The following is a 13164-nucleotide window of genomic DNA, read 5'->3' as shown; positions in this document are numbered from 1 at the left end:
CCGTTAGAAAAAGCACGGCTGAAATGCACAAAAGGAATATGATAACGTTTTGTAGGGAAAATCTGAAAAATGTTTATATTCAATAGTTCAAAATCAACTGCATCGGACAATGTAACTGTCTTAGGCAAACAAGCAGCAAAATAATTACAGCCTCTCTTATCTGCAGAAATGTTTTTAAAAGAAATGCTTATTGTCATGTTTCTTTCAGTAATTTGAGATATAACTATTTCATAGTTTTCCTTTCTAATTTACGCATATTTTATCTAAATGTAACAGTTTACAAATGTACCTACTTATGTTTGATTTATTCTAAAATTCAGTTATTGCAAAATTATGCAATTATGTTTTTCCTGTTAGAATTATTAACATTCTCATTCTTATTGCAGAATGTATTATTTTAAAAAATCATGCAGTTTCATACAATTTAGAAATATTGAATTAATTTGTAATGAATTGACGGTTTAGTGCAGAATGAACATATTGAACTATGAATCATCCGTATTGGGCCAAAGAGACAGCACACTGTGCCATAAACAAAAAGAAACATACATGAACACAAATAAAAGAAATACAATTTTGGTCAAAATGAAGCATTGGAAATGCAGCAGTTTAGATAAACAGGCACATTATTTTGTTACAGGCAATAGAGATTTTCTTTTCAAAGTTGCTTTGCATTATTTTTAGGGGAATATCAAATTATAAAGTATAGCATTACTGTAGATTTTTTTTTATTCCCTCATCCCAGTGTATAAAAAACATCTCTTGATTGATGTGATATCAATTGTTAAAGATTGTTAAAGCTTTCAAAAGCAAAACTTCCAGGTTAAAAACATACCGATATACTGGAAATAAATATATATTCTCCTGTACATTCTCTCCCTATATAAAGGCAAAGAGTATGCAAATATTATAAGACATTAATAAAAAATTCTGACAGTTAAAGCAAAGGCTTTCATTAATAATTAAAATACAAATGATGACAGAACACAATGCTTTATTCTGTCATGGAATGATGTTGGTCTACAATTATGATAACACTGGTTCTCAATTTTGCATTATTTTGTGGAAATTAAACAGAAAAAGACAATGCAATATTGTTTGGGTACTGACAAAGAGAACAAAGTGATATGAAATATTTACCATAAAGGCTTCTCAAAAAGTATATGCATTATTGACATAATCAAATTAAAAACATTTTCATTTTCACGGCTCAACTATCATTAGAACTTTGAATTCAATTTCTCTCTTAGTGTAAAAATATTAAATACAAAAAAATTTAAGGTATACCAGAGTAATCCAGAGACTTTTTTTTCATCATCTCTCAGTGTAGAATCAGGATTTATTTGAACTTGACTGAATCACTCATGGATAGCAGAAATCACTATTTGTTCTTGATTCAAGAAGAGTCTTTTTCTTGACATGAAAATGTCAAAAAGTTTCATAATGATAGTTTATGATGTCATTATAATTCCTCTCCATTCTTTAAAAACAGAGCATTAAGTCATTCCATTACACTGCCTTACTCTTAATCTTTCTCTTTTTCTAAAAAATTGATGTATTTATCATTGATTTTCTAGCAGATGTTGTACTGGATGCCCTTTTTAAAAAAGTACCTCAGTTAATCTGACCTCTCTTAATGATTACTCACATATTCTGTAGTAAGTGAATAAAACTTTTCTTTCACAGATAGTAGGTACTTAATCCTCATTATTGAGAATATGCTGAAACCTTGAATACTTGTCAAAGATTCATTTTATAATCCTGAGGTTGGTTTGCTGTCAGTGATTTACACAGGGGCTGCGCCTGTAATAATTGATTCATTCCATACTTAAAGTCTACTGCTGTCATTAAAATGACAGTACAACACTTGCTGCTGCAATTTAGATTTACTTTTAAAAAGGCTTAATTCTCCCCTGGAAATATGTGGTATTGCAACAGAAGAAATCGTCTTGTGTGTCAAAATAAAATGACAATAACTTAGTTTTTATTCTCGAAGTATGAAACTGGAAACGTATTTAAAACACGAGCTAGCTTTTGTGAGGTTTGATGGAAGTTTAACCTGCACTTGCATGAACAACGCGTTCATGTCTTTTTGTCACTCTCCCTTGCTTCGAAGAGCATTTTTTCAAGCACTTTGACAATCTGCCTTTGAAACCGAGTTTTAAGGTACAGCTCCTGTAGTTAATCAGCATCTCAGATGAAATGCCCGTTGATGCTAAGCTTTTATAATACAGCAGATTGTAATTTTGGACTGTCGGTGACAACGGTACACATAAAAGCACATGGACATTTACAGTTACTCCAGATAAAGCTATACAGGCTGCATTCTCCGGGTACCTTTTGCCTTTTCCGAAAAACAGAATCAAATGCAAAAAGCGTTTAACCGATTCCTCACACTGACAACGTGACATGCAGCTTTCATTTTCTTGAGTGTGTTTGACGAGGGGATTAACTAAGTGCTAAGGTACAGCAGATCCCTCTAAAGGACACAGTAGTGTTTTCCCCCGTAGGTCTCAGTTTTGTGAAGCTATTGAGGAAAGAGTTCCCAGGGAATGCACTGATTATTGCCCAACAAACTACAGTAAGATAAAATTTCTATTTAACAGGAAAAATTGAAAGGTTATAAATGAAAAAAGGTTTTGTACAGCTCTTCCGGTAATATCATGTCATGTTAATTTTAATGAAGCTTCATTAAAGTTCTCAGATAAGTAAGAGAGATAATTGTTGTTCATTAACATTGTGGCTCTACTCACAGCTGAAAAACATGCTGTAAAACGTTAATAAGAAGAAAGATTCAAGTATGACTGAGATGGAAGGAGACAGGGTGAAAGAATTAATTAAGCCACAAAAACGACATCGTTTATAGTTTAGTAAACTATCAGGAGATGAGAAAAAAATTAAGTTACAGTGAAATAGTATCCTTTCCAACCTTGATGTGCCAAAGTAGAAGACCACATGCGAAAGCAGGAGGTCACTTAGGACTGAATTCTGACCATAACAGCAGCTCACACTCCTCCCACCGAGGTCTCTGTGTCTTCTGTACTTATTCAAGGACAGAGCAGGGTCTTCACCATTTAGGACATTTTTTGCACAGTGTGATTAAACAGAATAATTTGGCCCTGACTGTCAGATCATTCTTGATCTGAGAGGGCTAAATTTAGCTCTGGATGTGCCAAAACGTAGTTTTCTGTTGTGATAAAATTTGCCTTGTTTCCACTACTGTCAAATCAGGCATGTGAAACAAAAATCTCAACTATCTCAGCATTTTCACCAAGATCATCTTAAGTTTTGTTGGCATGCTGCTGTTCCAATAGTCGATATACGAGTAGTATTTATGTAATAGGGAGAAATCAACCAATTGTTTTGTTGTTTTACAGACATACTGATTTTTGCCTGTTTATGCAACACGAATTCTGCAATTCAGTATCCTTCTACCTTAATGACCAGAGTTCTGTACATCTATATGGAGAGCAGGTTTAAAGAACTGATTTTTTTCCTGTGCCTGACTAGATACTCCACGAGATTTCTTATTAAAGCTAAATAGAGACATCTAGTTGAATTGCTGTCGGATAAAAATAGGTGGGATAAATTTTAGGCTCAGTTGCATCTCTGAGCGAATTTCCTGTGTGCAGTTATGTGCACCCATGTAAGCGCGTGGCCTCCAGAAGCTGATTTTGCATCTGGAGTTTCATCGAGGAGGAAAATATCCTTGTCAAAGTTATAATTGCTCATGAGGAGGAGACTATATTGTAAATAACCACTGTTGTTGGGGGTGCAGGGAGAGTGCTTAACCACTGCAATGCTTTATCATTCTTCATCTAAAATCTTTTGTAACTAGACATTTCACCACGGTATCAGATATTTCTTCTAGAAAAATAATCTCTAACTGTAACACCTGGTTTTGGTGTATCTATGAGTTTTTTGTGATTCACCTAAATATTTCTCTTTAAATACATTCTTCTATTTCTGAAACAGATGGAAAAAGTTGCAAGTAGTGCATCCCATTAGTGACAGAACTAAAAGGCCCCAGATAATGGGACAAATCAATTTATTGAAGGAACTGGTAATCAAGAAAAATAAGTGTTTTGACAGTATGTTCCTCAAGTCATTGAATTTCATTTAAGGAATCTTCTAAAGAAATCTGCTAATTTGGAACTAATACTGTCTCAGACAGATCTCTTCTTAGTTCAGTGAAAATCCCAAAATGTTTATTTTTCCTGAAATTTAAGCATTCTATTGGCCAAAATTAAAATTACTTTGCATTAATATGGATTTATAGCAAATGCTCTTAAAGCATGCACTAAGACAGATTTAAAAAACACATGAAAGGCAGCCACAAATGAACTGATTACAATTACTCTTTGTGTTTTTGCAATTAAATCCATAACTAGAAAACATTGCTGTCATTTCGTTCTCTGGGAAATACTTTGTTAACTTGCAGTTAAAAATATTAATATTCCACTGCTTTTTCACTGAAGCTCTTTGCTTTCTTGTCCCCAGAAATGTCAGGAGGAAACCTGTGATGGAGTGTTGCATGCAGTGTTAGAAGCACACACTACCAACTATCTTTATAAAAAAATACAGATATGTATGTTACAGGGAAGTTTTGGGTTGGTTTGGTTGTTTACTAGCAGCTGAAACAGTCCTTTGCTGTGCATAGCAGCTGGGTTGTGTTTCGTTTAAGCGCATCAAACACCTTTAAAAAATGTATAATTTTGTGCCTGGAACACACTCAAAACTCCACGTGTGTTTGTGCACAGGTGCAGGGGGCTGCTGTGGCACTAGTCCGTGTTTCTGTAACTATTGTTGGGAGAAGACGGCTGGTTCCTCCTGCCCCACAGGGTGGCTGGATGGGTGAAACATTCCTGATGGGAGACGGCAGGAGGAGAGGGACTCTTTGCTACAGGCAAACAGTCTCCACATCCAAAAAGTTAGAAAATTATCGCTCTAGGAACAAAGATGCAGTGCTGTAGGATGTGATACAGGACACGCTGTACTGGTCGTAAATCACAAAGCAGCTGAACAAATCTGCACATAAGGAAAAAGGCACTCTAATTTTCTGTTGAAAATCCAGACAACATTCTCACCTTGCATTTCACTGCGCTGGTGCTGCTCTACAAAGGAGAAGAAAACTGATTAGCAAATTGTTAATCCAATAATTGTAACAAATAATTAGCTTTGTAATAATTAGACAGAGAAGCATATAGAATAAGAATTACATCAAATATAAACTCTCTCTCTCTTCTCCCTCCTCCCTCCCCATCATGTTCATAACTGAATGTTTGGGTAAAAATATCTTTTATATGAGATGCCAGATGGCATTTTCTTCTTTTGTATTAAAACATTAAAAATAAATACATTGTAAACCTAATATGATTGTGAACTGAACACTCGATAAGAATCGCAAGGCCAAGAGGTTTTCTTTGACCTTCCTTTCTTCTCATTATTCCTTCCTCAGGATATTCACTCCTTGTTGTGACCCTTTGTAATTTCTCTTTTATTATAAATTGTTAATATAAAAATGCTGTGGCTCATGAAGCTTCGGGTATGAAAATGCTATTCATGTCAGAAATAAAATCAGATTGACATGCCAGAAGAAAACACTTTTAAAACTGGTGAATATTCAGCTCTGCATAGGATTCCCTGCTGGTTAGACCACCTCGCCTTAATATATTTCTTAGCTGTTTGTCAGCTACAGTATCTACTCTTGCAGTTTTAATGTTTATTATGAACGTTGCTTAGAAAATCATTTTACATTTCAAATATTATGTGGACATTTGTACTTGTGCTGAAGCCACGTAACATGACTCAGAACTAAGAAGAGTGCAAAATGTTTATAGTAGAAATAAACTGAATATGGCTTATTGGACCAAGGGGGACACAACCACCTGGCACGGAAGCTGTCTTACAAGCCTCTGGCTAGATGAACTACACTGGCAATGCCTCGGGTACCTAGAGAGATGCCCTTAGTGCAAGATCAAAAGGATTGTATTGCCTCAACTGGGGCCTGGTTCTTGCGCTTGGGGCTCGGAGGACCGAGAGCTCTTGTTCTGTAAAACCTCTTTCACCCCTTCGTTTGTAACCCCCTCCTCCTGCTGAGACCGGGCAAACTCGTCACGGCTGCAGACCCTGCGCCTGCGGGCTCTGCCTGCGGAAGAGCCGCTCATGGGTCCCCACCCTTGTCACCTCTAAAAGAAGCCGCTTCGGAGTCTCCCCTCATTTGCATGGGGAGATTTAATTTCCATCCCTTAAATATGACGAATTGCCGAGATTTCCTTCAGTTAATGCTTTTAACAGCTCCCAATAAACTTCATTAATCAGGCCAGCTCTAGGCCCAACGTGCAGCATGGAAGCAGCTAATTTGCCTGATGAGCCCGCGACTTTAGTGAATAAACAGGTGGATAAGCCGAGGGTTTTATGGCCTTAATTACACTCTAATCAGTTCAGCACTTGGCGGGCAAAAGGGAAGAGGGAAAAAGGAGGCCGCAGCAGCAAGAGCATCAGCAGCCGCCACTTCTCAGCCCTTCCCTTCCCGCATCAGCTCTGCTCTCTCGCTTCACCCTCTCCTCTCCTGCTTTCCCTTTCCAGTGTTTGCCTCTCCCCTCTTTCCTCCTCTATCTTTCCCCTTTTACTCCTCTCTTTCCACCCTCCTGTTCTTCCCAATAAAATCAACATCTGACGGAGACAGAGGCTGTTTTGTTCTTTCTTTCCTGCTACTTGCTGCCTCCCCTTTCCCTCTTTTTCTTTTTTATTTTTCCCTCTCTGTACCTCGTTCCCTCTCTCACCTCTCCCCTGCCTCTGGGCCCTGCCTCCCCCCGCCGCCCCCATCCCTCTCTCCCCTGCTACATATTCTCCCTGTCACAGTTAGGCCGCCTGACAAATCACTTCAAGGGCAGCCTAACTTTGAAGGACAAGACAAAGCTTTAGCATATGGTCCAATCCCCAGATGTTTGTCTCTCTCTCTTGCTCTCTCTCCCTCCCCTCTAAGAAGGGCTACTTGGGAAGCCCGACTATATATTTTTTTAATTATTATTTTTTTTATCCTCTCCTCCCTCCCCCCAAGTTTTGATGGGGTCTCTAACTAGCAGGGAGGGCTGCTTTTCCCTTTACAGCCTCCCCGTGGAGGAAGGGGTGTTGGAGGTGGGGGGGAAGCAGTGGTGCTTTTTCGAAACTTAATGCTGTTTTTCACAGCGTAGGTAGGGGTGGTCGCAGGGTTTGGAGGGCGTGGGGAGGCAGGGGGTGCTCCCGGGTCTCCCAGCTAGACCTGCCCCTGAATGTCACCCCCCCATACACACCCCCCCCCCCTCCTATGCCATCGAGGATGGCACCGGTGAGAGCCGGGTAAAGCCGGCCGGTGGGACGCTGCCGCAGCCTCTAAGCAGCCCGTGGGGAGGGAGGAGCACGTCTGCCGTGCCCGCACCGAGCGGGGAGGGAGAAACCTGCTGCTTCCTCTTCCCCGCGCGGAGCATCGCACGCCCGACCGGGAACGGGCGGAGGAGCGGCCTCAGCTGCGGCGGCGGCGCCGGGCGCGAGGGGCGGGATGCGGCAGCGGCGGCTGCGCTACGGGAGCGGGGCTGCCAGGGGGAGCCCCGGCGGACTCCCCTTCCCCCCAGCCCCGGGGCAGGGCCCGCCGAGCGCGGCTGCGGCCGTCCCCGCTCCCGGAGGCGGCGGAGGGCAGCGGCGGCCGCCGAGCGTCCGTGCGAGCGGGCGTCGGGCCGCGCCCGGCCGGGGGTCGGGGGTCGGGAGGTGCGGGGCCGCAGCCGGCTCTCGCCAAATCGTGCTCGGCCCGAGAGCTGCTGGGGGTGGTCTGCCCCGGTTCCTGTGTTTGTTTTCGCGATCCGGCTGAAAATACGCGGCCGTCGCACGCAGCCGGAGCGGGGCTGCCGGGGCAGGGCTCGACTCTGCCGGCAGCGAAGGTCTGGCACGATTTACCTGTCGGGGTTTTTGTTATCGCTTCTCTCTACAAGTTTTGTCCTTCAGTAACTGTAGCCCCTTGCACCGTGGTCCACCAGCATCTAAACTAAAATGTCTGCACCCGCAGCCGCCGAATGTACTTAAACTCCCCCCCCCCAAAAAAAACACCACAAAAAGCTGTTCAAGAGGTAACTGTGTCTCACGCCTGGCGGTGAAAAAGCCCAGCTAAAAAAAAAAAAAAAAAAAAAAAAAAAAAAAAAAAAAAAAAAAGAGCCTCTCTGCTGCTTTCAAATGAACGCTGGAGCATGTAACCGGCTGCGAAAACCGACCATAGAAGTTCCTAGAAGCAAATGTATTTTTCCTTTCCAAAAACTTATCATGAAAAGGATTTGTTTGAGCATTTTATCTCAGCTGTCAAAGACATATTAAGAGAATAAAAGATTGTGTTCTCCGGTACCCCCTTCTTAATACAGTTTTTCATCCTGTACGTGTAGCAATATTGAGACTTTAAAAAATGAACTGTCACAAAAGGAAAATGGATTTCATCTTTGTCTGTCTGTTTGCAGAGGGATTAAAACGTTCCCATTATTTTGGAGGCTGACATGATTTTCACTTGAAATTTGCATGAATGTCTTTATAATGTGTCCTATATATTTTGTTTTTAATTCTGCTAATAAACACTTTTCCACAGCTGTATAATAGATAGATATCTAGTGTATGATTCAGTTTCATTTTTAAAAAAATCTTGATTTATATGAGTAGCATATATTATTAACTGTTACATATTATTTATAAAATCAAACACGGTGCATTCTTTGCAGATTCATTCAGAAAGCATTTCCTTTAGACAAGACAACATTTCTTACTTACATGAATTTTAAAAGTGGAGAATTAATTTAATCATTTTTAACTGCAGTTACTTAAAGATTTTTTGACCAAAAATAATTATGAGGTGACTCTTTCTTCAAATTTTCAATGTACAGGATAGCTTCAAAGAAAGTTTTACAATGACCTGTCTTTTCATTTCCAGTGTTTTACGGCTCTCAGAATCTCGAGTGTACTTAGTGCTAGCTTTTTTTGTGTCTTGCTGTTATGATAAAGTGAAATCCTGATGCTTATTCTAGGGTAGAAGGGAGAAGAAATGGACGGCAAAAACTTGCAGGTTCTACTTACTGTACCCAGATTAAATTACCTGCCCCTTAATGAAATTACATCTTTTGTAGTTACGTTGCCTTGATGGAATTTGGGATCGTACTATCCTGCAGTTCATTTCCAAGCCTGCGTATCACGTTACCGTCTGATAATCAAAGTGAATTAAGATATTTTCTAAAAAGCCAGAGAACATTTTCCCCCCCAAGTTCTGCAAATTCTCCAAGTGGCCCTGGAGAAATACAAATGCACAAAGCGACAGGCGAAGCCGGGCCTGTGTTCAGCACTCCATCATTCCTTGTCACAGGTGCAGCCACTATGCATTATCCTGCCGTGATTGATAGAGTGGGTTTGTGAGGACTGGGGGAGCTGGGGACGGCTCAGATGGGGCCCTGGCGTTCTGGCTCCGTTTCATGCTACCTGTAGGGAAAAGGAAAACTTTGCTGAGATTGGTGCTTCGATGATGGTCAGAAATTTTACTTCTTCGCCCGTAATGTAAAGGTCGTGTTCCCTAAAAGTTAAATGCCACTTCCAGCTTCACGTGGTAATGATCCAAGAACGTGAAGCCAAGGAAAGAAGGATAGATCCTGCTTACATGAATAACATCACAATAATAAAACGACTTTCAGGTTATCAAGTTCGTTTCTTTGTTTTAATTGAGAACTTCTTTGGTGGGCAGGGCACTCAAAGACTTTCCCTTATCTTTCGATTCATTTATTCATCAGAAGGAGCTGACAGAAGGCCCACGCTTTCAGCACAGCGCTGCCCTTTTAAGATTAATTTGGTGTCGGTGTTACTGGTCAGAAAAACAGAATAAAATATACATAAAGTAGATTGTTATATGTAAAACCAAAACATAATAAAATTCTATTCCCAGTATATAACAGATGACCAGAAAGTCTACCTAAAGGAGCTATTATTGCTGTAGGACATAATGTAATAATTTATGCAGGTAGAATCTTTGACACATTTTTGTTCAGCTGGGGAGAAGAGTTTAGGTTTCTTTGCCTATGATCATTCAAGATCTTGACTAATTGAGGTAAGATCAAAGATGACAACAATCTCACCAGTGTTATGTAAAACTGTAATATCCTCCAGATCCTTCATTTCTTCCTGAAATGGCCAAAGGCAAAATAATTTGCATAAAAGGTCTCCAGTTTTAAAATGTAAAATTTCTTTCATTGGGACTTTTACGTGATCCCTGAAGATTCCTGCAGATATTTACAAACTTAATCAAAATGAGCATATAAATATTATTGCAAGTGATTCTGGGGGAAAGCATAGCTTTGTTTTGTTTTAAAGTATTAACAAATTACAATAATATGGAGCGACATTTTTAAAAATGTGACTTTTTAAGTTCATGTCTATATTTAGAGTAGTTATTTGCTGAAAGGGGCCACTCTCAGATACTAATTGATGAATCCTAATTTATCATCCTGTAAACTCTCCCCCTCCCCCATGTCATTTCCATGGGCAAAACTGCCTTGCAATAAGAAAGCAAGGATGCTGTGTATTTTGTATCAATAAAAGAAATTATGAAAACTACTTTCTACTATAAATTGCTTTAAAAAATAATCTTGGTATATTTTTCTGTGTATGGAGTACTTTTATACTGATAACAAACAAGCAGGTTAAATGAATTGGCACTCATTTTAGACTGTCCTGAGCTACAGATTTTACATTTAGATAATTTGCAGGGAATTTTAGACACTGTGCCACACCGGCAAGTATGTACCCGCTTGTAGTTTTGGAAAGATCACTTTTCTTTCACGAGTATTTTAGGTAAGAGAGGAGTATTTTTAATGTTATATCTGAGGTTTTTCGACAGGTAAGAAGAGTATAACCTACTTATCCATATATTCGTGTATATATTTGCGTATAGACACTGATTTATGTGTAACGTGCTTGTACGAACGAGTTTCACTATTTATTTTTTAAAATATGAAGATAGCAAGATCATTCAAAACTTCATTTCTTTTCCTGTCCTTCGCCTGCCTTGCTGTGTTTTGGAATATGTTCCCTCTAAGCATTTACTTCAGATGGGATACTTAACTGTGGCTTAAACCCTGCCTTTGCAAGTGTGTTGTACCTAAACGTGAAAAAGTGAAGCAGCTACTTAAAAAATGCTTACCACTGTAGGATAATTAACATCACCCTGGAGCAGTGCATCATAGCTAATTCATTGAGCCCTGCTTTACAGCTGCCACCAAGCAACAAGCAGTAGTTATAAAATGCTCACGTATCAGGATATTCCTTTAACACCTCATTTATTATCGTAACATGAAAAATGTCCCCTTCCATTTATTATGATATCACTGCATTAAGGATCTTAGTCACAAGAAATCATTTGTATATGCACACATATAAAGGTGCAGTTTTCTTGTAAAACAGAGAGAATTTGTCTAATGAATTACCTCTGCTGCAAGTGAAATGGATGTTTATTGGAAGGAGGATGGCTAAAGTTGAAGAAATAGAGTTGTATGCATAGATAAAAGATAACTTTACTTAAATTAGTAGCTAGGAGGTAGTTGGTGTTGCTCTCTCTGTTTAACACTTATTTTCCATGAACAAACACAGACAAAAAGCAGCTATAAACAGAGATGAGAAACACAGACAAACAGACACACAGGCACACGCATGAGTGTAGGTTGACAGTCCATTGCCTTTATAAACATATGATAGACCCAGAGGCAAATCCAAAGCTGCCAACACAACTACTAAATGTGTCTGCCAAAGAGCCAGATGCTGCAGCTGGAAAAGCGTTTTCATTGTCTTAGCAGCTGCATACTGCGATTGCTATCCCGAAAGGAGGGGAAGGAACTGGAAGTATGGTTATCAATTAAATGGTACCCAGTTACGCTTCTGTGTATGTATGATTGTGGGTGTAATTATGACACAATGAAGTTTACTAGTAAGTGAGATATATAATATTTTTGTTTTCTAGTGACTTGTCTGTCCTGGTTTCAGGACATTGTCAAAGGCCAATAACAGCATTTTTGAGGGGGTTAATGTTTTAAAAATGTTTAAAGATGACTAGTTTTGATTTTCTGTTTTTTTTTTTTCACAGTTGTTGGCTGAGAGAGGAATGACGAATTCTCACTTGAGTGCTTTTTGGGATCCGCGCAGAGTTACAGCCTTCCCTCCCACGTCCCCCACCCCCTACACTGTGCATATCGGATTTTGATTCAGGAAAATTAATCCAAGTAGTCTGAGTGTCTTTAAAGTGCAATTTAATGACCACCAGGCTCAGAAAGAGCCTGCTACAGTCAGAGCCCCAGAAAGCTCAGAAAGTAACGCTCTAACCTTCACTCATGCAGGGCACTTCCTGGGAGCTGGGGTGACTGGGAGAGCCCATGTAGCAGAGAGAACATGTGGCTTCACAGGGAGGCAGGACCGAGCTTACCAACTGCTACAGTTAAATAACAAAAGGAACCTGAGCAAATTTGTCTCTTTAACGTAGTCTTTTTACCTAGAATAAAAAAGGGAGAAAGATAAGCAGGAGCGGGATGACCATCCTGGCTTTTCTGGTGAGGCAGCCTGTGGTCTACACCACCACAGTGCTCGGTCTAGCTCATGTAATGGCTGTGCAGCCACTCCTAGCATGGTGTGATATATATTTGAATTTACAGTGACTTGCAAAGACAGATGTGTGTAATTTATAGAGCTGGTCTGCACACAATTAGGAAACATGGTAGCCAAAGTGGTGTTCCCATTCTTTTTCTAAGAAGCTGCACAGATTTGTGCTCTGAACTGATGAAGAGGCCTTTATATAAAATTAGAGATTGGGAAAGTATGTGCTAAAGCCTCCTTGGACAGATAATTACTTTTTTATCATTATAATGACCTGTTGTACTAATAAAGTTTTTTTTTGTTCAAAAAAAGTTCATCAACCCTGTAAGGGAAGGGACTAGAAGAGAAAATCAATTGAAATCGTTATTTCACAGGCTAGATATATTTTTAAATCTTACCCTTTAAGTGGTTGTATATCATTGCACACTATTTGTATTATAAAAGTGGCAAATTATTAAAAATCCCAACCAATAAACCAATGAACTAAGTGTAGATCTTGGCTGGTGAGCAGTGCAGATAGTGCCTATGTGC

This window comes from Tauraco erythrolophus, chromosome 2 (assembly GCF_009769465.1).
Source record: "Tauraco erythrolophus isolate bTauEry1 chromosome 2, bTauEry1.pri, whole genome shotgun sequence".
NCBI classification, from domain to species: Eukaryota; Metazoa; Chordata; class Aves; order Musophagiformes; family Musophagidae; genus Tauraco; species Tauraco erythrolophus.
Note: the sequence above shows the minus strand (reverse complement) of the source record.